This window comes from Mustela nigripes, chromosome 12 (assembly GCF_022355385.1).
Source record: "Mustela nigripes isolate SB6536 chromosome 12, MUSNIG.SB6536, whole genome shotgun sequence".
In the NCBI taxonomy this organism is placed as follows: domain Eukaryota; kingdom Metazoa; phylum Chordata; class Mammalia; order Carnivora; family Mustelidae; genus Mustela; species Mustela nigripes.
Genome location: NC_081568.1, coordinates 111,820,589 through 111,847,435, shown reverse-complemented (window position 1 = coordinate 111,847,435; position 26,847 = coordinate 111,820,589). Strand labels below are relative to the sequence as shown.

At 43.0% G+C, this 26,847-nt stretch overlaps 1 long non-coding RNA gene across 1 annotated transcript in view; it reads right to left on the bottom strand.

The window, feature by feature from the left end:
• Positions 1–26,847, bottom strand: part of LOC132028795 (uncharacterized) — a 71,530-nt gene that overhangs the window by 33,042 nt on the left and 11,641 nt on the right. The window contains exons 2-4 of the long non-coding RNA XR_009407558.1: positions 18,596–18,728; positions 16,328–16,395; positions 3,400–3,450 (exon numbers count right to left, since the gene is read on the bottom strand). This is a non-coding gene — a long non-coding RNA (uncharacterized LOC132028795). The remainder of the gene's footprint in view (positions 1–3,399; positions 3,451–16,327; positions 16,396–18,595; positions 18,729–26,847) is intronic.

Sequence of the window (26,847 nt, the reverse complement as noted above, 5' to 3'; positions counted from 1 at the left end):
GAAGGAAGAAGTAGGCTTAGAAGGGAATGTGAAAGAGGGGAGACCTACAGGGAAGAAAGGACCTGTAAAGAAATCAAGGATCATTCAGACAGAAGGAAAAACCGAAGTGTGTTGTCAAGGCCAGAAGAGGCAGAAGAGGTTTCAAGGTTAAAAAAAAAAAAACAGTGTCAGATGTTTTATAGGGGTCACAAGGGAGGAAAATGGAGAAAGGGATTTTGGCCTTGGGTATTAATCTGAGAATCATTTCAATAAAATGGTGTGGGGGAGAGAGGTTGCTAGCAGAGGTGAAATTTCAGGCAGCAAGTGTGAAAAAATCTTTCACAATGTTGGTAATTAAAAGACAAGAGCGGGCGTGAGAGGCCAGCAGAGTCAAGGAGAAAGAGGAAGGTTGTGAAAAGGCCAGGTGGTACCCGAGCCTGGTTATGGGTGGGGGAAGACCTAAGGGAGCAGAACACACACGTGAACCATCCTAACCAAAAGCTAGAGGACTACATGGCCCAATTCCTATGGGGTTCTTTCATTTCAGAGATGCTTGAGAGCCTCGATTAAATACAGTTATTGAATCTGATAAGGGAAAATTATTCTCACAGAGTATGTGAGCTTTCATTTTGTGAATCAAGTACTTTTGGCATTCTGTGTGCATGTTCCTACGGCATCTTGGCTGCGCAGACCCTCACAGATCAACTTCGAAGCAAGATTCAGTGATGAAAGAAGAAAGCCAAGCTGGCTTTCCTGTGGTGGTTTCCCTTGCACTCCCACGCTTCTTACTTCCTGAGAGCAAATGTCTCCATCAGCAAAAATACAGCTCTTCTTTTCACCTCTCCTCTCCCAGGCAGAGGTTACACTTAGGAAAACACAAAGGAGATATTCATGGTTTCTGGCCCTTGAGTAGCTCCTGGTGTTAGCGGTAGCCTCGTCTGACCACTAGCTCCATCACACCCAGTCTTGATAGGCTCAGAATTGAGGAAGAATCTCCAGCTCTGAAATTCTCAACCCCAGCAGCCAACTTCTATTCTAGGCCAAATGGCAATGACAATCACCTCTCAAATCTGGTAACGCGTGCAAGAACCAGGCAGAAAGGGTGGAAACATGAACAACCAGTGGGGCAAGTCCACCTTGAGCAGAAAGTAGTTAAGAAACCCTTGACCCAACACTCTACCACCAGCACTGCTGGGTCTGTGTCTTTTCCCTTGCCCTGCCCTCCCTTCCTTGAAGAGAGCACTGACAGCCGGAAGGTCACAGTGACCCCGGGCAACTTGAGAAAACAGAAGCTGAAGCTGGTGTGGGAGGGAAGTATTGAGTTAGTTTCTGCCATGGGCTTGACCTACAAGATCTACCTGCTCAGAGACCCTCAGTGCAAATTTTCCCGAGGTCATCCAGTCTCCTGATGGAGAATCAGACCAGCTTTATCCCTCCCAAGCTAAGAAGCATTTGTCGAGTTACCTAAGTCTTGATTTTCTCACCTATCACTATACTCACAGGGTTGCTCGGAAGCCCAATTAAGATGTTTATAGTTGCTAACCACTGAAAAGATCAGAATCCCTACTCCCCGACAAGTTACTCAAAATAAACATGACTCTGCTCTCTAAAGTAATGGCAAAGGAAGGTAACAAAGTTCTGACTTTTCCTGTGATGACTGCAACAGGCTTTTCTATTTCTTAGCAACATCATGTTCTTTCCCAAAAGGCGATGTGGTATGCTCCTACTTTGCTGATGCCCAAAGAACATGATCTACTTACAAAGAAAGCCGTGCTCTCAGTATGCATCCTAAATCTTCCCACTAGCAGTGCTAAATATATCAACACAGAAAAACTTTCTAGAAGTAGTTTTTGTAAGAGACCAAGTCCTCAAGCATTTATTCCATAAATATTCAAAACGGTATATGCTTGCTTCTCTTTACAAACAAGAACCCTGCTTGAATGTGCAAACCTGTTTGTATTTAAAAGTTTAATGTGCAATAACTATGATTAAAATATCAAGAAGGTGCCCATTCATAAGGGAATGTTTAAACTGTTTGTGGTATATCAACACAATGAAATACTATGCAGCAGTTTAAAAGAAACAAAATGAAACACTCTCTAGGTACTGACACAGACGTTTTCTGGAAAATATTATTAGATAAAACAACAATAATGGAACTATGTATATAATATGCTATCTTTCAAGTAAAATGTAGGCAAAAACAATGAATGTTCTTATAATTCCATAAAGAAACACTGGAAACATATACAAAGAAACCAATCAAGTTTCCAAGATAATGAGGAATTGGGGAGGGGTAGTGAACAGGACCAGAGCAAGACTTGACCGAACATACTTATTAATATTATTTTTATTCTTGAACTATATAAATATGCTTACTTACTCAAAAGAAGAAAGTTTTAGTTTAGAAAAAAAGCCTTCCAAACAGATATAAATGCCAAGAGAACAGATTTTTAGAAATCTCTCCTTTAGCTAAAAAGGCCTGTGGGAAATGGCCATGCACAAGCAAATTTCAGTACTGGTGAGCTCGCCTTTAGGATTCTGCAACTGTCGTCTTCAGCTAGAGGACAGGAACAAAACCTTCAGATAAGGACTTTGCTTCTATTGACCACAGTAAGCAAGTAAGCAAAAAGCCTTACTAAAGCAAGCAGTTTCCCATAGTGAAACCACAAATATCCTCTTCTAACAATACTCGGATTTTCTCTGCCATTTTCTGAGTCATTGCCTACCTTTATTTTAATTCATTCCATAATATTTCATTTACTCTGCCTAATCAAACTCTGTATATCCTACTGAGCCATCTAATTTTCACAATGAAAAATCTAGACACCTAGGCTAGATTTCTGTAGAACTGACAGCTGCCTTGTTCATTGTCATTGTAAGCTGCTCCCACATGTAAACAACCCAGCTGTAGTACTAGGATGCAGAAAACATGCTATCCTAACCAACTTCGGTGTCCATAACAACGAGCTGAAATAGCATGGAGAGTATATCATTTTGGGGGTAGTTTCTAATTCGTCAGCTAAATTTCCAAGTAAAATGTGGAAAGGTCAAAACAATACAACTTTTCCACAATTCCCTACCTTCTTGTTCTCTGGATTTACTATCCTGGTTTACATTCTTTGCATGCACAAAATTCTACCATTAAAACAGGTTAAAGAAATGGCTCAGCCAAGTCAAAAAACATGTTCTCTATTTCAGAGTTCTACTGACAATAAAGGATAACACTTCCTGCTACCTCTCCTCCTAAACTCTCAGTGAGTGATGTCCTAACTCTGAGTCCTCTGAGTTCAATTATTAAGAAAGGATTCAGAAAAAATGGTTTACTTTTTCCACACAGTGCATCCTCTCCAGGATTCTCTTTAAAGATACTGACAACCATGTGAGAACATATACAACAGCCCTTGAAAGTTCACCTACCTTAATAAAACCCAGTTTTCTTCCTGCCTTTAACAACGTGTTTTATGAAACCTAGGAATAGAAGAGAAAGTTACTGTGAAATACAGAACCAAGAAATAGGAAACAGATTACACTGAACGTCTGCATATAGAAAATTACATATGGCTAGTTAGATAAACAAGAATATAAGCAACAGGGGTGCCTGGGTGGCTCAGTGGGTGAAAGCCTCTGCCTTCAGGTCGGGTCATGATCCCGGGGTCCTGGGATCAAGCCCCGCATCGGGATCTCTGCTCAGCAGGGAGTCTGCTTCCCCTTTCTCTCTGCCTGCCTCTCTGCCTATTGTGATCTTTCTCTCTGTGTCAAATAAATAAATAAAATCTTTTTAAAATTTTTTTAAAAAATAATATAAGCAACATTGGTGTTCATCGTATTCATAGTTATCAAAACCTTACTCCTTAAAATGTGTGCAAGGATTATGTCGAGCACAGAAGAGAGCGTGTTGTATAATTTTATTTGTACTGCAGCCTGAGAATAGAAAGAACTCATCTACATCCACAGAAATCAGAACAGTGGTAGACTGTGCAAGGTGGAAATTGACTGGAAGGGGCACAACAAAATTTCTGGGGTGATAGAAATATTCTTTATCTTGATTGGGGTACTTTGTCAAAATGCATCTAATGGCATACATAAGATCTGTATAGGAAAAAAAAAAAAAAAAAGATGTGCACTCTATTTGGTAAATTTTATCTCACCTTTTAAAAAGTTTTTATGTGGGGGCCCCTGGATGGCTCAGTGTGTTAAGCATCTGCCTTCGGCTCGGGTCATGATCTGAGGGTCCTGGGATGGAGCCTTGTGTCAGGCTCTCTGCTCAGCAAGGAGTCTGCTTCTCCTTCTCCCTCTGCCCTTCCCCCTTGCTCAGGATCTCTCTCTTCTCACAACAAATAAAGGGGGGGAAATGGGTGGGTTTTTTGTTTTGTTGTTGTTGTTGTTGTTTTTGGACAAAGAAAGGGAAACCACAGGCAAGGGGAGCAGCGGGCAGAGGGAGAAGCAGACTCTTCAATCCCAGATCCCAGGACTCTGGGATCATGACCTAAGCCAAAGGCAGCTGCTTAACCGACTGAGCCACCCAGGCGCCCCACAAAAAATATTATTTGTGGGGCGCCTGGGTGGCTTAGTGCGTTAAGCGTCTGCCTTCGGCTCAGGTCGTGATCTCAGGGTCCTGGGATCAAGCCCCGAGTTGGGCTCTCTGCTCAGCGGGGAGCCTGCTTCCCCCTCTCTCTCTGCCTGCCTCTCTGCCTACTTGTGATCTCTCTCTCTGTCAAAATAAATAAGTAAAGTCTTAAAAAAATATACATATTTTTAAAAAGCATTAAGATATCCTCATATGAAGAGAAATCTTAAATTCAGGATATTATGTAAGAATGGATTGTAAGAGACTTCACTCCACAGTGCTTCCTGTCCAGGTCTAGTGGGGCCTACTTCTCCGCAAATAATCCGCATGCTTCCATCAAGCCTCAATTCAAATCAAGATGAGAGGCTGAAAATTATTTATTCTCTTAAGTGCCTTGAGCATACCCTCCACAATGGCCATTCACAAAGATTCACAATATTTGTGGGTAAAGAAAGGTAAGCTTTAGTTCAGTCTGAGGTAGATTAGTATGATTACATTGTAACTGATGAGGTAGGTAATGTAACAACACACATCAAATAAATGGACTACTTCAAAGACAAAGGCATTATGTATTCCAGAATATTAAACGACTTAGTATTTTGCTACGGAGCGTCTTATACCATATTCTTACCAAATCTTGTTCAATATAACGTTAAACCTCAGAAAAGAGTATAAGAAAGCTAGAATGTTTATCTTCTGTCTCTAGACCGTCCAAAAAGAGAATTCATTTGTTTTTCCCCCGGGGAAACTATTTGAAGCTGCAATATGTGTAGAACCAAAAGTGATAGTCAATGCAACCAGTAATATTAAACCACTTCCCCATAAAATTTATCATCCATCTTCCCATCCCTTGAGGGTTAAATAGAGGTCAGCACAAATAAAAAGAAAGGGCCCAGGTGCATTTTGAGGTGCACTTAGCGAAATTAAGTGCTAGACTTATCTACTTAAGTACTCTGAAGTTATAGTGGAAAGGACACTGCATTCTTCTCTTATTTATTAAAAAAAATAATAATCCTTGGGGCTCCTGGCTGGCTCCATTGTTGGAGAATGTGACTTTTGATCTCACAGTAGTTAAGTTCGAGCCCCATGTTGGGTGTAGAGATTACTCAAAAGTAAAATCTTAAATATATATATATTTTTAAAAGATCCTAAAAATTAAACATTTAAAACATTAAATATTTATCATAAAGGGCGCCTGGGTGGTTCGGTCATTAAGTGTCTGTCTTCAGCTCAGATCATGATCCCAAGGTCCTGGGATCGAGCTTCCTGCTCAGTGGGCAGCCTGCTTCCCCTCTTCCACTCCCCCTGCTTGCGTTCACTCTCTCGCTGTCTCTCTCTCTGTCAAATAATAAATAAAATCTTAAAATCAAATGAACATTAAAAAAATTTTTTTCGTAAGGTACTAAGGCCTATTTTTTTATGCATTTAACCAAACTCAGATGTACAACGGATCAACATGCAGTATTTACACACACACAACTGCACGCATCCACACACATGAAGAATTAGTTTAAAGAGCTCAGGAACATGAATCAGATTGATACAATGAAGTAACAGAAAAGAGGCCTTGATTTTGTCAACATGGATATCTGTCTCAGAATATAAACTCTAGGAGAACAAACTATTTCCCATCCCATTTTGTCCAGCACCACCGCAAGGACTGTGCACCCCCAAGCAGCCTGTCCAAGGTGGAGGACAAGCAGAAGGAGCCGAAGAAACTCTCATTCCGCAAAGCAGATATTTGGACGGAAGTAATAGGGTCACTGGCTCACGACTCCATTTTTCCTGGGTAACATCAGAATGATTCCTGAATTATTTCTCGGTGCTCCTCCATCCTGAAAGAGGGGACGTGAAAGTGCATGTGGAAAAAAGGGGTACAGGCAAGGCTCCCACAGACACACAAAACCACCAACACTCTTTCTGTTTTTATAAACTGTCATACAGATTAAAATAGTCTCCAGTCTTGGTCTTGTGCTGTTTTTATTACATAATAAATATTATTTATTATAATAAATACATAATAAATGCTATCTTGGGAAAATGATGTAATTTATTATGTGTGAAGAAGTGCCTTAAATCTTTTTTGCCTCATTTACAGTATTGCGGACATTGGTAAAGCAGTAGCATGATATGTTCAAAAGATTATAAACTTTGGAGAAAACAAATCTGAGTTTGAATTGCCTCCCTGGCCAACCATGAGCTGTATAAAAAAATGACTTAAAATCTTTGAGCTGGTTTTCTCATTTGTAAATGGAAATAATAATATATATATTTAGAGATGTCAGGATTTGAAAATTCCTTACACATATAACTGTATATTCATATGCACATATATTTATAGTTTTTATATATAGTTATATGTGTATATATTGTATATGTGTGTATATAAATATGTGTATGTGCATATATGCTACGCATGTGTATTTGATTATATATATATATACATATATATATGTATATATATATATATACAGATCAATCAGGCGCTCAGTACTTACTGGATTCTTTTAATGCACTATGAGTTATACATATTCACAGCACCTTTGTAAAAAATAAATATATTTCCAAATGAGCTGAAAGTTTCTGGAAAGCAAGTGGACATAGTAAATGAATGTTTTCCTTATCTGGAACCAGCCGCTAGGAGTAACGAACTAGATATTAAAGCATCCTGACTGGGGCGCCTGGGTGGCTCAGTGGGTTAAAGCCTCTGCCTTCGGCTCGGGTAATGATCCCAGGGTTCTGGGATCCAGTCCTGCATCGGGCTCTCTGCTCGGCGGGAACCCTGCTTCCCCCTCTCTCTGCCTACTTGTGATCTCTGTCTGTCAAATAAATAAAATCTTTTTTAAAAATAAATAAATAAATAAAAATAAAGCATCCTGACTGTAAATTAATTATGTCTTTTTAAAATTAAGATCACTCAACAATACGTCAAAGTCCACGGTATTCAATGAATATTCCATGTACCTAACCACTCGCAAACATTTGGCTTGTACAACCTTTGCAAAAATCAACCCAAAAGGATTCCAGACTCCATCAGGTTCACCTCCCCACACATTCATCAGGCAGGTTGGCCACTGACGGCAGCTGCCCACAGGAAGGGTTCATCTTCCTTTGGCTGACTCCTGGGAAATGATCAGAAAAATTGGAGAGGGTATCGATACTATTTTGAAATTTAGAGTTCCACCCTGACCATCACTGGGTCTGATACTTCTTTCTTTCCCTGACAGCAGCCACAGGATGATCTAACTGGTACATGCCCCACATGGCAACTTAGCCAAAATGGGGTTTTATCTGTTTTGTTCATGGTGACATCCTAAGCTGCTACACAGGTACCTGACATAGAATCAACTGTCGACAAATATTTATTGAATTAGGAAATGAATGATAATAGTAACACAAAGTATTCTGTAACTTTTTAGTTCCTTAAATTAGTTTAAGATACTTAATATGCTTAAGATACTTAATATGATTAATATACTTAACATTTAAATGGAGTTTGTTCATTTTGACTCCCACTACCATGCCTTGTAAGAATGATTCTTGATTCCCTCTACTGATGGACAGTTAGTTTGCATGGACCAGCATGGAAGGATCTTAAGAACATAATTTTGGGGGGAAAAGCGTATTTCTGAATATACAAATATGTAATCAAAGATTTTCATAATGAATAGAAGAAATACATACTAACTTCTGGATAGTGATTTCTTCTGGAAAGAAAGACAAAGAGGAATTAGTGGATGGAGGTACAGCTAATTTACAATTTTGTATTTTTTTAAAAGATTTCTTTATTGGGGCGCCTGGGTGGCTCAGTGGGTTAAGCCGCTGCCTTCGGCTCAGGTCATGATCTCAGGGTCCTGGGATCGAGTCCCGCATTGGGCTCTCTGCTCAGCAGGGAGCCTGCTTCCCTCTCTCTCTCTCGCTGCCTGCCTCTCTGCCTACTTGTGATTTCTCTCTGTCAAATAAATAAATAAATAAATCTTTAAAAAATAAATAAATAAATAAATAAATAAAAGATTTCTTTATTAATTGAGAGAGAGAGAAAGTGTGTGTATGTGTGTGTGTGAGAGAGAGAGAGAGAACAGGGGGAGAGGGAATGGAAGAGGAAGAAGATGGCTCCCTGCTGAGCAGGGAGCCCAGTATGGGACTTGATCCCGGGATCCTAGATCATGACCTGAGGTGAAATCAAGAGTCAGATGCTTAGCCAAGTTAGCCACCCAGGTGCCCCTGTATTTCTATTCTTTAAAAAAGAGAGAGAGAGAAGAGAGATTAAGCAAAGATTTTTCAAATGTGGATGGTGGTTACAAGGATTTTTGTTATTTTGTTTGCATTTTTCTGTACATTTGAAATATCTTATACTCAAAACTAAAAAGTAAATTTTAAGTAGGTGTTAGGGACACCAGGATGGCTCAGCAGGTAGAGCAGGGGACTTTTGATATTGGGTTCATGAGTTCCAGTCCCAAGTTGGGCATAGAACTTACTTTAAAAAAATAAAATAAAATAAACAAATAATAAAAAGATGATATTTTCTCGCTCTCACCAACTCCTTAAAACATAAGAACTTAAGCTCAACCAAAGAAGAGTATACTAACATAATTTATACTCAAAATGAATGATTTCTGATAGAATAGTTTTTATTTTTATTTGCATGGAAATAAAATATAATTAAGTTAAAATTTGGGGGAGAAATGCCATCGCATTTTCTCATTATATTTATAGTCTCATATTCTTTTTTTAAAGATTTTATTTACTTATTTGAGAGAGAGAACACAAGTGAGGCAGGGGTCGGCAGCAAGGGGCAGAGGCAGAGGGAGAAGCAGGCTTCCCCACTGAACAGGGAGACTGACTTGGGCTCCATCCCAGGACACTGAGATCATGATCTGAGCTGAAGGGTGACACTTAACCAACTGAGCCACCCAGGAACCCCTATAGTCTTGTATTTTTATAAATACATTATCTTAGTATAATTTCTTATAATTTGAGTGGCTAGTAATGTCCCATTCCTAGTTAGTTTATGCAGGATTTCCAAATAAACTTAATTACACATAAGTATTTAAGGGCTAAATATTTTTGTGAGATCTGATTTCTCCTCTCATTATGAATAATTCCATAGAAACATGTTTCTCCTTACTAACACTTTACTCATGACCTGAATCATTTCAGTATGAGGAATTGTATTTCACTTACAAAACCAGTCTCCTGTTTTGTTTTTTGTTTTTTTTTTTTTAGATCTTATTTTCAAGTAACCTCCATATCCAATGTGGGACTTGAACTCACAGCCCCAAGATCAAGATTTACATGCTCTACTGACTGGGAGACACAGGCACTGCCCAGTTTTCTGTATGTTGTACCTTGTTTTATACAAGCCCCTCTGGAGACATGACTTGTCTGAAAGAATTCTAGCTAATTTAGTAATATAAGTCTGCTATACCAACAAGAACTTACATTTATAATCAGAAAGAAGTCAGAGCTCTTTAAGTTGACTTAAAAAAAATTAATCAAAGCAAGTTAGAATCTTCAATAGTCTTAAAAGACCAGGTACAGTCTAGATAGCTTATAATTTTGTACTCTTACTCCAAAGAAATGTGAAAATTAAATAAGAATAAGAGGAAAAAACAATGATACATCATCATGTGTTCATTTGCATTTTCCCCCACAGATCAGCATCCTGCAATGGTGAACAACAAGGATTTTTGAATAGTGGGCTGGTGCGTTTCTTATTCTTCCATTACAAAATACATATATTCAGGAAATAGGGCCACGGTAATGAAGAGTTTGATGTAACTTCTACAGATCCTCAGGTAATTGTAGGTCAATTCATTTAGACTTTGACCATGTATTTTTTCTTTATGGAGGAAGTGGTGACTGAGCAAGGAAGGATGGTCTTTCGGTCATTTATAGCCAAAGGACATGACTGAGAGATGGCTATGATGCTCTCTGTGTTTTTCCCTTCACTAAGCAAATAGTTATTAAATACAGAGTGCAGAACCCTGGTATTTTAGGTGCTTTGGAAAATAAAATAGTCTTTCTAAAATATAAACCCTGTTGTCAAAGTATTTTGAAACTAGAATGTCCTAAAGGGTTAGAAATCTCATCACGTGCTGTGGCAAAGAGCCAAGCCAACCAGTCCCTAATGGACAGGAATCCAACCGGAGATTTTGGCTGATGCACCGCTGTCCTCTGCCAGCTGAACCAAGTGGTTTGTGTGGTGGCAGGAGTGGTAACACATGGGTTGTAATATAAGCAAGATAATCAAAGTGGATCTCTAGATGAAGATAAAATATATTATACCACTAAGTGAAGCAAGCAAGGAAACACAAAAACTACAAACACAAAAACTACAAACCCCAAGCTGTATAGCGTACAAAATACTACAAGCTCTTTTCTTTTGCATAAGAAAAGAAGCTTTTCCAGAAACAAAGGCCTCTGATTTGGAAAATACCTGCCGTATATTGTTATTGTTTCTTACGTTAGGTTTTGTATTTATGAACCGTTTCTAATGAGTTAGTTCCAGGGTTTTTGTTTTTGATTTTTTGTTTTTTTGTTTTTTTGGCTTTTGTTTTTTTCTCAATTCAGCAGGCCAGAATGGAATTGTAAATTGTGATGGTGAGGGGTACCTGGGTGGCTCAGTGGGTTAAGCCTCTGCCTTCTGCTCAGGTCATGATCCCAGGGTCCTTAGATAGAGCCCCACATCGGGCTCTCTGTTCAGCAGGGAGCCTGTTTCCCTTCCTCTCCCTCTGCCTGTCTCTCTGCCTACTTGTGATCTTTGTCAAATAAATAAATAAAATCTTTAAAAAAATTTATGAATTGTGATGGTGATGATTTAGGGGTCTGCGAAACACTGCATTCCTGGGATGACGTGTTTTTCTGCTGTGTTTACTTTATGTAGAAAAAAACTAATGGTGCCAAGTGGAGGCAGAGAAGTTATTCTAACCCCGCTTTGTGAATCCCTTTGGGCACACCTCATGTACATTCGTTCCTCTAGTTCAGTTCAGGCTGGGTGAACAGCAGGAGCCTCCTTTTCTTCTTCAGAAATGTCAAAAGGGGGAGGGGCAGGCTGGATATTGTGACACTGTTTTACAATGATGTAATATTGAGTCCCTAGGCTTCACGTTTCTGGAAGCTCCATAACAATGTGGAATGTTATGCTGTGTTTGCCTCTGCCTGTATCTCGGAAGTCTGCGTGTGTGTGCACACACATTGTGTGGTGACACAGATCACTGTTTGGATAGGTCTTGAAGTTAAAACCCTCACTTTACATTCTCAATATCACTAACCTTGCAGCTACTTCTCTTCCTTGTGGAAGGAAATTGTATTTTATGCAAATACACCCTCAAGACCATGTACGAGACTGCCGTTACAGCTTCTGACCAAAATGACAAGACTCAACAGTAAGTTGAAATACAGGATTTGTGCACTAAAAAAATGCAGCAGGCAAGAGCCTGGTGTGACTCGCCTCAAGGTAGCCGAAACTGGACAGTATTTTTTTCTTTTTTCCTTAGTGTAGGAAGCCAATTGGAGGTGTCTATTCGTAGTGGGGAATTACAGCATTGATCCCGGGACAGAGTAATGAATAACATAACTGATTAGGGCACAAAATGTCTTTTAGTAAAACTCACTAAGCCCTTCACTAAACCTCCCTTTCCTCCAAATCTGTAATAGGCAACGCTTCATGGGGGAGCTTGGGCAAAACATTTGTCCTAATCACTTGTCACCGGTCAGGCACAAAGCCCTTGGGGGCAGTGATGTCATGGTGTTGAAGCCACCCAGCACTTTCTCTTGGAGATCTGTCCTGATGCCTTAGGAAATGCTGTGCTTGGGACGCCTGGGTGGCTCAGTTGGTTAAGGAAATGCTGTGCTTTAGGCCATTCTTACCCAACTTCTGGGTGGTGGTGGGGGGGAACCCTATACATGTGTATCCATTTCCCTCTAATGCTGCAAGAAGCAAATTCATGCCACCATAATAATAAAACTATTATTACTGTTATAATCACCGCTGACACTATATAAGTGCTTATTTTATGCCAGCCGCTAAGTGCTTTACATGTGTTAACTCACTGAAGCCTCAGTGAGGACTGTGAGATAGGCCCAATCGGTGAACATCTTCTGCAGGTACGAAACAAGGAAGTACAGGGAGGCTAGGTAAATTGCAACGAAGTGCCCCAGCTGGTAAACCCGAAAGCCAGAATGTGACTGAGATGGTCTGAGTCTGTCACCCTCAAGCTGTAAAAGCTGAGAATCCTTTCTGGGGTGGCTGCCCCTCCCCTTATCGAAGTATAATGAGGTTCATTCTAAAGGTAAGCATTTTAGCTATTACAGTAGATCAGGGTGAAGTTTTATAAGCCCGAAGAATTATAAGCAGCTCTCCATGGTTCCCTCATGAGTCAGACAGGGACCCGTGCTGCCATGAACTAGCTAATTCCAAGAGCTCTTTCTGAAGTTCGTTTGAAAATTGAATCAAGGACATTTGAAATAAATGTTACAAACTTTGCAAGTAGTTTAATCCCAGAACCCATATAATTGTAATAAAAGAGAAACAGGAAAATATCCAAGATGCTTTACAGGATCTGAAGGGGAAATCCGTATGGCAAACGTACTGATTCCAGGCAAGTGTTTAGGCAAAGCCTGTGTCAGTTTCGGTCTTTGTGACAAGGCATGGACAACTAGTAAAAGTAGTTAAAGTGTCAAATATGGTGCACAATGAAAATCAAAAAGGGGGAAATGTGAGAGTCAATGTTTGGACAATTTATATAAAAAAATATGGGTACAATATGGCAGAAGGTGAAAGAAGGTGGCCTCCCCTACAAACGCAATATGCTCAATGAAAGAATGTTTTATTGGGGCATGTCAACAGTCAGCCGAATCTGAAAACCCAACCATCAAGTGCCAGATGAGGAGTGCAAAAATGCCAAGAAACATATCAAGAGGTAAAGAGAGCCAATAAAAAAACTTCCATCTTGTGGCAGTTTTATGAAAGGGATTTACATAGAAATCAAGGGCTAATAATGAGAGCACACAAATTACTGTGGAAAATGATGATTAGTGATAATAATTGTTCGAGAAAACATGTGTGTCACCTGCCTCTAAATGGTAATTTACGTTTGACTGATGAATAATTCAAGTTCCTAGGCTTAAGACAGGCCCTGCTGTTGTCACTAACTAGTTTTCTAGTCGGGCCATGGGGACAGGGCAGCAACTAAATAGCCCCCCCCCCCCAGAATTACCTATCCCTCACAAACAATTTTTTCAATTGCCCCCGACTGCTCCGTCCCACCTGCTGAGGCCCGAACGTCTTTCTCTCTCTCCCTCTCCAGCCCCCGCCCACTCTGCTTTGTTCATCTTGCTGGTCTTCAAAGTCTGAATCAAACAAAGAGCTTGTAACCCCCAAGTTTCCAGACACTTAAAAGGTTTTGTGTATATCACATGTAAGCCTTTTGAAGGCAACATACAAAGGAATAATCTGTTTGGTCTTCTCAGAAAGAAGTTTTCGTTCTGTTTCTCTGCAAACTCATGTTCTGAAAAATAAAATGTATCAGGCATGCTGTTACATCCACTATTTTAAGACTGACAAAGACATTAATGGAACAGAGAAGTTACTATCACCAATCTTCCCAAATGAGAGGTGTCAGGATATCATCCTGTTAGGAAGAGAGCTATTATTTAAAGAAAAGGGGAGGAGCACCTGGGTGGCTCAGTGGGTTAAAGCCTCTGCCTTCAGCTCAGGTCATGATCTCAGGGTCCTAAGATTGAGGCCCCCCCTCCTCCCGCATCGGGCTCTCTGCTCACCGGGGAGCCTGCTTTCTCCTCTCTCTCTACCTGCCTCTCTGCCTACTTGTGATCTTTGTCTGTTCAAATAAATAAACAAAATCCTTAAAAAAAAAAAAAAAAGAAAGAAAGAAAGAAAGAAAAAGAAAAGGGGAATAGGCCTGCTATCATCTTAATCGTCTTAATCTTTGAGTGCCCACCCCCACCCCCAAAATTCCTACCTTGAAACCTAATCCTCAATGTGATGGGATTTGGAGGTGGGCCTTTAGGAGGTAAAGAGGTCATAAGGCAGAACTCTTATGAAGGAAGTTAGCACCATATGAAAGAGACCCCAGAGACATCTTTTGCCTCTTCTGCCCTATAGCAATAAGGCCACCTTATCTATGAGACTTTGTTATATCAACCTAAAGTGACTAAGACAGGGCTCAAAGTTATCATTTTAAATATATTTGGGTGGTATTTCCAAATCTCTTATTTTCCTCAGTGAAGGGTCTCTGTGATATTTTAATTGCATGTTCACAAATTAATTTAGTAAAAATTAGCTATTAACTCTCCATAATATATCTTTGCTCAAGGTACAGAAACATTTAAACAACATTTCTCTTTCTTTGTCTGTTTTTGCAGTGGGTTTGTTTCAACAGAAGCAACTTTTTTTCCCCCAATGATTCACTTATTCATTTGGGGGTTATGGAGGAGCAGAGGGGGAGAGAGAATCTCAAGCAGATGCCACACTGAGCATGGAGCCTAACAGGGGCTTGATCCCACGACCCTAAGATATGACCTGAGCCGAAATCAGGAGTAGGTCACTCAACCAACTGAGCTACCCAGGGTCCCCTAGCAGAAGCAACTTTTTTTTTCTTTTAAGATTTTATTTATTTATTTGACAGAGGGAGAGAGAGATCACAAGTAGGCAGAGAGGCAGGTAGAGAGAGGAGGAAGCAGGCTCCCTGCTAAGCAGAGAGCCAGATGTGCCAGTTGTGGTGCAGGGCTCATCTGAGGACCCTGAGATCATGACCTGAGCCGAAGGCAGAGGCTTAACCCATTGAGTCACCCAGGTCTCCCCAGAAGCAACTTTTTACAACATCTCATACTAAAAATATCCTTGCCCCAAATGTTAAAAGTTTTGAGGAAGGTTTTACTTGGCTTTAGAAATATCCATGCAGTCTTACCTGTTAGAGCTTACAGAAAAACTCCTTTGTTCAATGTTAAGTTCTCAAAGTTTACAAATAGGCAAAGTAAGCAGTAGTATCCTAGGTAGCAAGATTTCAAGGACACTGGCTTTAAAAATAATTCTCTCTCCTTTCCAGTTTAGAAAGTTTGTGATTAGAGAGTTTTTTTTTTTAACTTTCTAAGTAGATACAATGTAAATATCTCTAGGAGATAGCTAATGTAAATCTTTTACACCTTAGTATGAAAGTTTATCAGATAATTTTCTACAAATGATTGAAGAACAAGGAGAGCCAGATACAAAGGGTGCCTGAAGAAGGTGAGAGAAGTGAAAGCAAATGGAGAAAAGACTAGATGTCATGCAGTTAGTGTTCCTTGACTTCTCAGTTTTGCCTAAAAAGAATGGTGACTATTGCTATGCTGTTCTAACCCATCAGGAAGGAACCATGTCCATTGTCTTTGTATGCAGAGCACCAACCAGAGAGCCATTCTAGGGATATCTACTCAATTAATGGACAAATGAATGCAAGTATTTAATGGATAATATATTCTTGGTATTTTCTATAATCCATACATGTAATGGCTAGCCTCTAAAAAATTGCTTCTGGAGGCATGGCCTACATAACGAGCATCCTTTCCAAGGAGCTACTCCTCTGTTTTAATTTCTAGACTGGACTCTGCCTTTCCCCCACTCCATTTCAGTTTCTGGTGAGAAAATTCCTTGTGTTTTTCGATAAGCAAAGCAGAACAGGCACTTTTTTGGTAGGTGTTCATGAAAGGTGGGTAATGATAGAGACATCAGAAACATGAACCATATATTACAGGTAAACGTATTTCATAATTACTTACTATTTACTGAGTACCTGTCATGTGGTGAGTAAGGGGGGCAAAATCTCTGACCTCTTCGAGTCCGTATCCTAGGAATGGAAAGCAGACCAAAAAAAGTATAAACAAATACAGAACATATTTTTGTGCAGAATGTTACAGGTTCTATTTGAGAAGAGAAGATGGCAGAGAAAGACTGGTGCGGTGGTGGATTTGTCCTGGAGATGCTTCCTGAAGAAGCAATGAGAAAGATAGAGCCGTGTTAATTTCTGGGGGCCAGGTTCCAGGGCAGAAACCAGCAACTACAAAGGGTGTGAGGAACATGCTCTAGGGACAGAAAGGTGAACGTGGTTTTCATATAGGAGAAGACTAGTTTCTAACACAAGCCCCATCATTTAAATCGTCACTGAATGCTCTTTAAAAATTAATGAGTAGGAGTTAGAAATGGATCTTCTAAACCAGTTTCTAAATCCTAATTCTGTCTTTGCCATTTTTCACTCAGCAGTCTTAGATCCCAGAGAGGTATGTTCTTTCCCTGTTGGGCTTTCTTCATATTTACAATGATGAGTTTAAGCATAAAGACTGGCCAGAATTTAAAGAGTAGGTCTCTGTGGTGTGATTATGCAGCCATGACTTGAAGTTAGAAAAGAAAAAGCAGGCATATTCCCTCCAAACACACTTATTAGAATTTACATCTGAACTAGGAAGCATGAAGGAACTGATTTGGACATTAACACATTGCTAATCATCAATACATGAGCGTGAATTCATTTTACCACGTGATCTAATCATTGCCTTGGAAGACAAAAGGCAGGACTCTCAAAGACTAGAAGAAAGGAGAGCTAAGTTTGGTGGATGAAGGAGAAAAACAGGGAAGCTCAACACGTGAAGACAAAGTTATTTTAGGCTCCTAAATTGTGGTTCTAGAGTATTTTACATGAAAGTACAAATGTTTCCTTACTTCAATACGACGTGGGAGACAACAAGCAGAGGAACATTTTTTCCTAGAGCTAGGACACATTGCATCATCCCTGTGCACAAACGTTATGATTGTGCCCACGTGTGTCTTACTAGACATTGTGCTTTACCCTTAATTTTTAAAATGGTGGCAGTACTGAACACATCACGACAGTAGCTTTGAAATGTTAATTTTTAATATTATGGTAGCAACTATTTTAATTTAATGTTACCCTAACAGTAAATCCATTGTGACTGTAAAGCAACATCTTAAAAAACAGGGACCATAGGAGACCTTCTTTGGAATTCCACATACTGTCCTAAATACTTGCAATGATGAGGAATGGTATTCAAGTGGGCATATCAGAAGATAATATTTCTTTTTTTCTTTTCAAAAATGCCATTGGAAGGAAAAATAAAGCAGCTCATTTTCTCATGTGTCTCAGAAATCTATTCTAAGGACAACAGGGGTGGGAAGATGCGGAGGAGAAGAAGCGGAGAAGAGAAGGAGGAGGAGAAAAAAAGGATGAAAAAGAGATGGAAAAGGAGGGAAAAAAAAGGAGGAAGAGGAGGAAAAGAAAAAGAATCCAAATATATTGTAGGAAGTGACTTTATTCAAATAAGTACATAATCACCTGCAAATGAATACTCTGCATGCATATTTTGACACATTTATTTAAATTTTTTTAAATTTCCTTTATCACATGTCATAATGAACAGAGAGTGAATCTCTTCATAATTTTATCTCATTTGTCTTAAATGAGATATATAAAAATACAGATATATTAAATACCAAAAAATCTCTGAATACAAAGACGTTCTCTATCAGAACTAATAAAATTAAAAGTAACTTTTTTCCCAAAAAAAAAGCATGAAATTTTATTGAGCTATCATTTAAGCTCCTCTATGTGTTGCCATTATTACATCAAACTTTGTGGGACTGACTACCTCCTTTATAAACTTTATTCCTGGTACTTGTTTTTCCCTCTCTATATCATTCCAATACATCTTCGACAATTCTAACCTCAAATTCTAAAATTAAACCATCGAGGAAAATGGCAAAATGTTTGGGTTTCTTGCAAACGTCTGTGGAAATGACCAAGAAGAGACCCAGGATGCCAGAATGAACTCTCACAAGGTCTGGCTCTGCCTGTGAAGAGCACTGATGCAGCGGGGTAGGATGCCAGTCTGTTTCTAGCTGTCTTTACTGGAAGGCAAGCCATCTCAGCTATCCACTGCTTCCACTGCTTTTTAGCCACAGCTTTCCCTTTTAATGGACAACCAAGAACCACAGGTTGAAGCATACTGGGGAGTGCTGGAGAAACATGGCCTCACCTGAAAACCTTGGTGACCTTTCCTAAGAGCTTCTACCTAGGGTCCAGGAGAGGTGCTCGAACTCTGTGTCTGCCACGTGCGAGCTGTGTACCTTTGTTAAAGTCCCGCAGCTGTCTGCACTGCAGTTTTCAAACTGGAAGGACAGGAAGGGAGAGAGAGAAGCAAAGCTATCTTACATGGTTGCTGGGAGACTTCATGAGAGAAAAATATATAAAGCCTTTAGCTCAATCCCCTGTGCTTTAAAATCATGAAATAAATGCTAACTGAATTACTTAACTCATAAGCCAAATACTTTCCAGATCTCCTTTTTAAAAAATCAACAGATAAAAATTAAGTTAAAAAATACATTTTTTTCCCCATCAAAAGAAGTAGATGAGCAGGTAAATTCTGTCTTCCTCGTAGTTTTGTGGTTCTTTTAAATTAACGAGAGAGAGAGAGAGAGAGAGACATTTCCCATGTTTTGGACGGTGCGAGCGTCCAAGAGATAACGGGCGGTATGAAGAATCACTTTGAAAAGAATAAGACTCCTTAAAGTTCTTCTGAAACAAGTAGGGAAACTGAGGCCAAGGGGAGATTATCACTCGGCCACGTCAGCAGCGGCGGGTAGAACACCGATCTTCAGGACCTCGCCTGCGCAGGACACCCGCCCCACCCTCCTCTCGACCCTGGTGCCCGAGCGCGCAGGAGTGTTGATCCTCCGCTCCCTCCCAAGCTCTGCTGTCCTCGTCTACCCCGAGGCTCAGCCCAAAGCTCAGTCTCCCCCGGCGCGTCTTTGAACCGCGCAGAGGAGTTCCGCTCCGCCCGGAACTCCAGGGATGGACTGAAAAAAGCACGCGGAGGAAATGGAACGGGACCAAGTTGGAGGGTCAGTGCGGGAAGCAGCGCCACGATGGGGGTGAAATGCTTTCTGGGTTTCTGAGACAGTTCACAGAGGTTCCCAAGGGGCCATCCCCAAAAGCTGAGCGAGGCATTCGGTACCCTCCTGCCTCCTTCAAAAGTTTCAGGACAGGAATCCAAGTTCAAGCGGTTTGATTCCCAAGATTTCCCCCAACTGCAAGGAGGACCAGCAAAATAGACTTTTGTTACCGCTCAGATGATCACCCTCGTGGTGGTCGTCGTTAAGGTGGAATGAGACATTGAGGCTAAAATAGGTTGTGAAAAATTCACTTGCAGACATTGGGTCCCACTCCTCAGTCTCAGGGCTGGTCTTCCTCCCTCTTCCCTACTCTTCACCCAAGCGCTAAAATGTTGCAGTTTGAGAAAAAAGAAAATAGGAAAAAGACAGGAGAAAAAAAGAGAACGAGGCTTTTCAGGTCCTTTTAAAAAAAAAATATGGAATGGCTTAAATAATTGCAGATTTATTTTCTAAACTGCTTCAAACATAAAATCTATAACTCCAGCCCCCCCCCCCCCCGCGCCAAAAAAATAGGAATGTAACAGCCGGGATCCGGGAGAAAGATCCAGCACCATCCTTGAGCAGAGCTCCTACGCGGCTGCGGGCTGGGGGCCACCGGTCGCCGACCCAGCCGGGCCCCAGAACTTGCCAGGCCTTGGGAACCCTGAGCTTGCGACACCGACTCCAAGGCTGCAGGTCACCAATTCTCTCGAACTCCAGATTTATTTTTATTCTTTGGCAAATTTTCCAAATAAACTCTTTGGGAAAGGTGATCGTTCCGATTCTCAGAGGAGCGGTCCGAAGACGCCCGGGAATTGGGTAGGAGGGTGTCACCCGGCCTTTGAGTCTTTACACCCTCACAAGCAGCCGCTGTGGAGTGTTGGGGGGGGGGGGGATGTGAGGAGGGAGATGGTGGCCACTCGTTGGCCAAGTTCTCAGAGGTCTAGGGGCCAACTCTTTGAGTTCAGACTTTTCTAAATCTTACTCGGAAAAGGTCCTGAACATGAACAATTTGAGAAGAAGGAGACCTTTTTAATAGTAACGCCAGGTTGCGGAATATTGTCAACAGGGAAACCGGCCCTGTCGCCGCTACCCTGGTGGAGACGTGCCAGAACTGGGATAGTGGCCTGGGGTGCCAGGGCCTGCCAAGCGCCAAAAGCTCGCTATTTTGACTCTCCAGGACAAATGTGGGGCTCCTCCTCATCGGCGCCCACTGTTAAGTTGCCTGAGGAAGGCTGCTGTGAGCGCCACCAACAAAGGTGAAATTGGGACGCTCGGACCTGAGAGGGGTCCCTGGGGGCCCGATGGGCTCAGGGTTGCCCTTGGTAAGTCCTAGCTTACAGGGTGAAGAAAAGTACTCATTTTGCCTTTGATGGTAGGGCAAAAGGGGTGCTACGTGGTCAAAGGTAAAGATTCAGGCTTCCAAGGACCCCCAAACAGGTAGGAGTCCGGTTTGGAAACGGCTCGAACCTAGGCACGGATTCTCCACCTCTGGACCCAGGTGTGCAGTCGCCCCAAGTGGTGCCAAGAATGATTTGTGCCACTTCCTGGGGGCACGGATTTTAAGCAAAAAGGGCAGGAACGTGAGTCGATCCTTGGTTGGGCGCTACAAGTTTTTTGTTTTGTTTTGTTTTGTTTTTTATTCCTAAATTGATGGGGTTTCCTACTCCTAGCTTACAGGGAGCGCTTCTGCGGTGGAGAGGAGGTTAAGGAAAATGCCTCCCATCGGATGCCCTGTTGCTATGCGGGTCACGTCTGGGCGTTTCAAAATTGAAAATTGTTTTGTTTCCTGGTTATTTACTGATGAGAGCATCTTTAAAACCATTGCAACTCGCTTTTACCTATTAATATCTATTATTTTATTATTGCTTTTTTTGTTGTAACTTCTATTTTATGTTTGGGACTTAAAACGCTCATACTTCACTTAAGCAGTTCTCAATCCTTCCTCTTTGGTCTGCAGTTGAAATACAGCTCTGTGAAACCTTCGGTCCCCATGGGTTCATTTCCAGCGCTCATTCCGCGCCCTGCTGGGGTACAGTACCCCCCACCCCACTCCCCCGCAATGCAATTTGACAGCCTTGCTCGGGAGGTAGACACAGCCGCACCCCGTGGCTTGCTTCCGACTCTGGACCGTCACAGGGACCAGTTCACTGGGAACCCAACGTCTCTTGTCCGAGAAAGGAGGGGGTGGGAGCTCCCTCTCTCGGCAGAGCCGAGCCCCCCTGGCCCAGAGTCCTCTCGGAAACAGGGCCACAGCCTTGAGAAGGGGGTAGGAGGGCGAGGCCTTCCTCCTTCCGCAGCCTTCTGGCCTCCGCACCTTACTTCCAGGACATTTCCGAACGCGCGAAGCGGAGAGGAGGGAATCCCGCGAAATAACACAGTCCTCCTCCCTCGGCCAGCGCCCAGTTCTGCTCTTCCTTCCGCCACGGTTCAAACTTTATTCTGCCACTAGAGGAGACAGTCCCCCTGCCCCCGCTGTCCTTCTCAGACGTGGCTGTCCCCTGACACAGGCCCCAGTCGCGCGTCCTGCGGTACATGCCCGCGCACCCCGACTACTGCTCTCCAGGCGCAGATCCTCAGTCCCGGGCCATGTGAAACCAAGCCCAAGCCGGTGGTGCTCCCGGTGTGGGAAGAGGAAATGCCTCTGGTTCCCCGAATTCACCCCGCAGCCCTGAACCACAGATCGGGGCACCTGCTAAACAGCCTGGCACAAAGGGAGGAGGCAGGTGACGTGCTGAAGGAGACCTCTGGGGAGGGGGGTCACCTCCACGTTCCTGTTCCGAGCAGCTCCTAATCTGAGCTTTGCCCTACGGCCCTGGTGGAGGGGATTAGCGTCTGCGGGGAAGGGAGACTAGGAAATGCCCTGAGGGCGGGACCCAGGAGCCAGGGCCCCGGCCGGCACGTTTGGTTCACATGGTTTCTTTCCTCAGTCACTGTCAGACGGCGGAGCTCTGTGCTCCGGGCGGCGGGTCGTGGAATTTTATTAGGGCCTCGACAGCTTCCGCGTTCCACTGAGGTGTGCGAAGGGGGAAGAATAAAATGCAGAATTATATTTATTCCTAAAAACGAGCATTTGGTGTTAAATTACTATGGTCCATGTTTTGCTTTTGACCCCCACGATGCTGGGACCATCTTTCCCAAAACTTCTGCACTACTTTAGCTAACTGATTAAATAAACGGAGGTTAGACAAAAACAGGGCATTTTATTTTCCTGGCCTTTCTCTTTACTTCTAATATGTGAAAAGGCTCTTTTTGTGTTATCGTAACTACTATTTTAGTGGTGTTTGTCTCCTCTTTGCCTGAGGAGTGTGAACTCAAAGGCATCTGGACTGTTCAACACATCATTTGTTCTCTTGCTTTCCTCTTGTTAGCCAAATAAGCGTCTTCCTTAGTTTTTATTCTTTAAAGCAAAAACAGGTCATGGGAGTACGGATGAACTTTGTTTTCTGAAGCACATTCTGATTCCCTCCCATGACCAGCTAAAGACCTCGGAGCTTCGAAAGCTCTGCTTTCCTTTAGGTTCCGAAGCTAAAGTTCTTGAAGCTCACTTCTCAAAATCCTTTGCACAGGCCTCCCTCCCTGTCCGAAGAGACCTGTAAACAACGACTTGTGTTTAAAAAACAAAAACAAAACAAAAAACCCCAAACCGAAAAACTGGGTTGGTGTTACATTTCAGTTACATGGGAAGAGGTAAAGCCCTTCGTCAACATCATTTGCTGAAGGTCCTTTTCCCCTTAAACCGGGGACTCGTGTACCTCCTTGTCGCTGAGCTCAGAGGAGATGCCAGGCATCCGCGCACGCTTAAGTTTTCTCCGCTCCCGAGCCCCGCGTGCAGACTCGCTCGAGCTGCATATCCCCTAGTGTCCACTAGAGGTCACTGGCCCCTCGCAGCTCGCGGCGCGGCCGGCCGCCCCCCCGCTCCTTAAGCTCAAATTAGCCGCGCGTTAATTAACACCCGAGTCCATCAAGGCGCGTTCTTCGGTACAGTACTCCGGCAGGGCTTATATAGGCAACCCAAACCCAGCCAAAGCAAACCTCCCCAAACCCAACACTTCCAGCATGTCCAAAATGGGAGACAGGCGCCTGAGTAACCCGGGGCAAGGTATAGTGCCATCACGCTTTAACTTTTGTTCTGTGGGGCTTGGTAAATTGCTGTGAAGATACGTTCTCCGCTAGCGCAAGTTCGGCGGGGCCCGGCTCTGCGCTCCAGCTTTCGGAGGCTGGGCAGCGCGCGTTCTGGCCCCTTTAGCACACTGGTCCCCTGGGCGGATTTCTCCAACTCGGTAGCCACGGGGGAGAGCGGCCCAGGTCCACACCGTCCTAGGCGCACACGTATATAAAAGAATATTTATTTAGAGTTCGGAGTACGTAAAAATGCCCAGATGGCTTTGAAATGGTTAGAGCAAAGAAACAGGAACGACGCAGTTTCTCATGCCTATGGATGTGATCTGGGGGAAGGGGTGGGGTGGGTGGTTGAGAAGGACCTTAGGAAATCAAATCGACCCTCGTGATTTTAACCCGCGAGAAGGGGATGTCTGCCAATGGCCAGGGAAGGTCCTTACCTCTTGCTGAGTGTGCGTGGGTTTTTTTGTTGGTGGTGGTTTGTTTTGTTTTGTTTTAAAGATACACACAGAGCTTGACGTCTAGCTTTTTTTTTTTTTTTTTTTTTCCCTTTCCCAATTAAAGCCCTCAAAATATTTTCCGCTAGGGACTGAGGAGATTGAGTCATGTCTTCAGGGCCTCAACTAAATCCCTAAGAATTGCATGCAACCGAGCCCAGGTTTATTCCAATAGCGCTGTCCAAATGTATGATATTTGTAAACCTCCACGACAAGTTCCTTTGATACGGTGTTCTGGTGGGTGTGGAAGGGTCACCTGAGGAGCTCATAATTCTTTTGGAGAAAAATCTCGGAAATATAAATACGGATTTTGATAGAGGAGTTTACGCGGTCGGAGGTCTTTTGCCTTAGCGTGGGAGTAGAAGGTTTGGGGAGGACTGTGGGTATCCTAGCAGTTTGGAGGACCGACCTTTTTTCACAGTCATTGGTGCAGACCCCAAAGATCTGGACAGTCAGGTCTTTGGGAGAGCGGGATGCAGTGCATTAGCCACCGTTTATCCAAACTGCTCAATTACAGGCAAAAAATACCTGACGTGCCCTCATTGTGCATCGGGCTTCTCGTGGGTTGCTGTAATAATGGCCGATTAATAAAGCCACTGGTACGCCCTCAGTGGGAAGGGGCATACCGTCACGCCACGCTGTGGGTACCTCCAAGGTCAGCATCAATAGCATCCAGAAGGCCCGTTAGTGAGGGCTCCCGGAGGGCCCGCAGCAGGTGAGTAGCCCGCCCTTAATACGGTTCGAGGGGGCGCCCTAAGGAGCCCACTGTAGCCTGGAGCTGCGAGGGACACCGGATGTCCCTTGAGAGGACTCTGGAACCGAGAAACCGCGGCTTTGATTTTTATGTCCGCGAGGTAATGGGGAGTCACCCTTGAAGTCTTCCCTCCGGGACACAGTGCCCACTCTCCCCCCTCTCCGCCCCACACCAAGGCGCCGCCCTCCAGCCCCAAATTCGTTCCTCTTCCCCTTGGCCTTTGGCCCGGCGCTGCCAAGCCAACGTTTCAGGCCCGATCCGCCGCCAGAACCCGATCCAGCTCAGCACCCACACAGGTGTCAGCTTGAGCTGACATTATGTAATGGATTTGGCAGCCGGGGCTCTTACCAAACGGAATTAAGAAGGGTGGGGTTTTCTCTTTTCTTTTCCTTTTTCTTTTGACTACATCTGGTGTCAGGTGGACTTGATCCGTGGCAGCAGGTGTTTTTTTGCAGGAAAATACCAAGCGGAATGGCGGCCCTGGTCAAAGCACTCCCAGAGAAGGGCCCGAGGCAGGCCTGGGGGCCCTGTGCCCAGCCTCCAGCTCCCCTTCCAGAGCGGCTCACCTGAGGTGGTCCTCCGCAGCCTCCGCGGGGGCTGGCTGAAGTCCCGGCGCGAAGGGCCTGCGGGAGGTTGCCTCTGCTCGCTCTGTTTTCTGGTCAAGCCCCTCTGGTTAAAAACTGTGGGCGTCCAACCTATGACTATTTGCCTTTTATTAGCTTACAGATCCCCCTGTGAGTGCGGCTGAGTGTAAGACAGGGCGGAATATCAGGGGATTCTAAGTAAAATACCCTCGCAGGTGACAGGGAGCCCCGCCTTCATGTCGGTAGTTTCACCTGAAAGCCAATTCGGTGGGAGCAGGTCTCTAAAAACCAAAGCCAGCCAGTTCGGGATTCCTGATAAGGACTCCTGCTCAATAGAATTTTGAAAACATTCTACCAATTTTGGTACGCTGTAGAAGGGGATTGCATATAATGAATGACAGACTCCATTTTGCTAGACAGAAACTGAAAGAAAATTTAGGAAAGGTGGCATCTCCCTCTCCAAACCTTCAGTTTACTTGTGAACCCTAAATAGTTGTCTTCAATGAATTTAATGCCAAGGGCTGGTTTGAACTATAAAAAACCTTCAGGAGGGTTTGCCCCTTAAAGAGCCAAATGCTAGATTTGGGGCATTGGACTTCACCGGGAATGATAAAATAGCAAATAATGTTTAAGTGACCAGCTCCAAGGTTAAATCTGAATCTCCGTGTTCGGTACCAAAAGGACTAATTCATATCATTAAAGATGATGTGAAGGTTAAAAGCAAAGGCTCGGAGAGTTATGACAGTAACTGTGAAGACAGTGGCCAGGGCTGGGTGTCCAAATGGTTATTTACAGGAGTTTTGGGCAAATATCCCAACTCCTTAATTTGGACTCATGAATTCCAACTGAAAACTCACAAAGACTTGCGTTCCAAGCACACAAATAAAAATCTTTCTCTCTCTAGAGTACCTCTCATATACGGAGGTCAAACTGCCAGGTAAAGCTGGCCAATCCTTTACAGTGATATTTACCAGACCCTGGAGGTCCCATGGCCTCTGTGTTAATTGTAGCATAACCTCAGCCATGACTACCTATAAATGAGATTTTTAAAAAATCTAGTGAAAATAATCAGGGAGAAGAGTAATATCTGTAGGGAAATTTTTAGAACAAAGTTTAACCTGGCTCCATTAAACATGCCATGGTCAAAAATATTTAGTAGTGAATTCTTGCTTTCCTTGGTGCTGCAGAAGCCCCTGGTTGTTACCACAAGAGCTGTTAGCAAAATCAGGAAACAGCACCCCCACCCCCACTCTTTTTTTGAAAGGCACAGGAGTTTCTTCACGAATTGTCTTTGCTGGATCTCATCTGCAAGCTGAAGATCCTGTAGTGATCTGGGAAGGGACCAGCCCTGACACGCAGCCGGCTGTTCCTGGGAGGAACTTGGAGATACAACTATGATC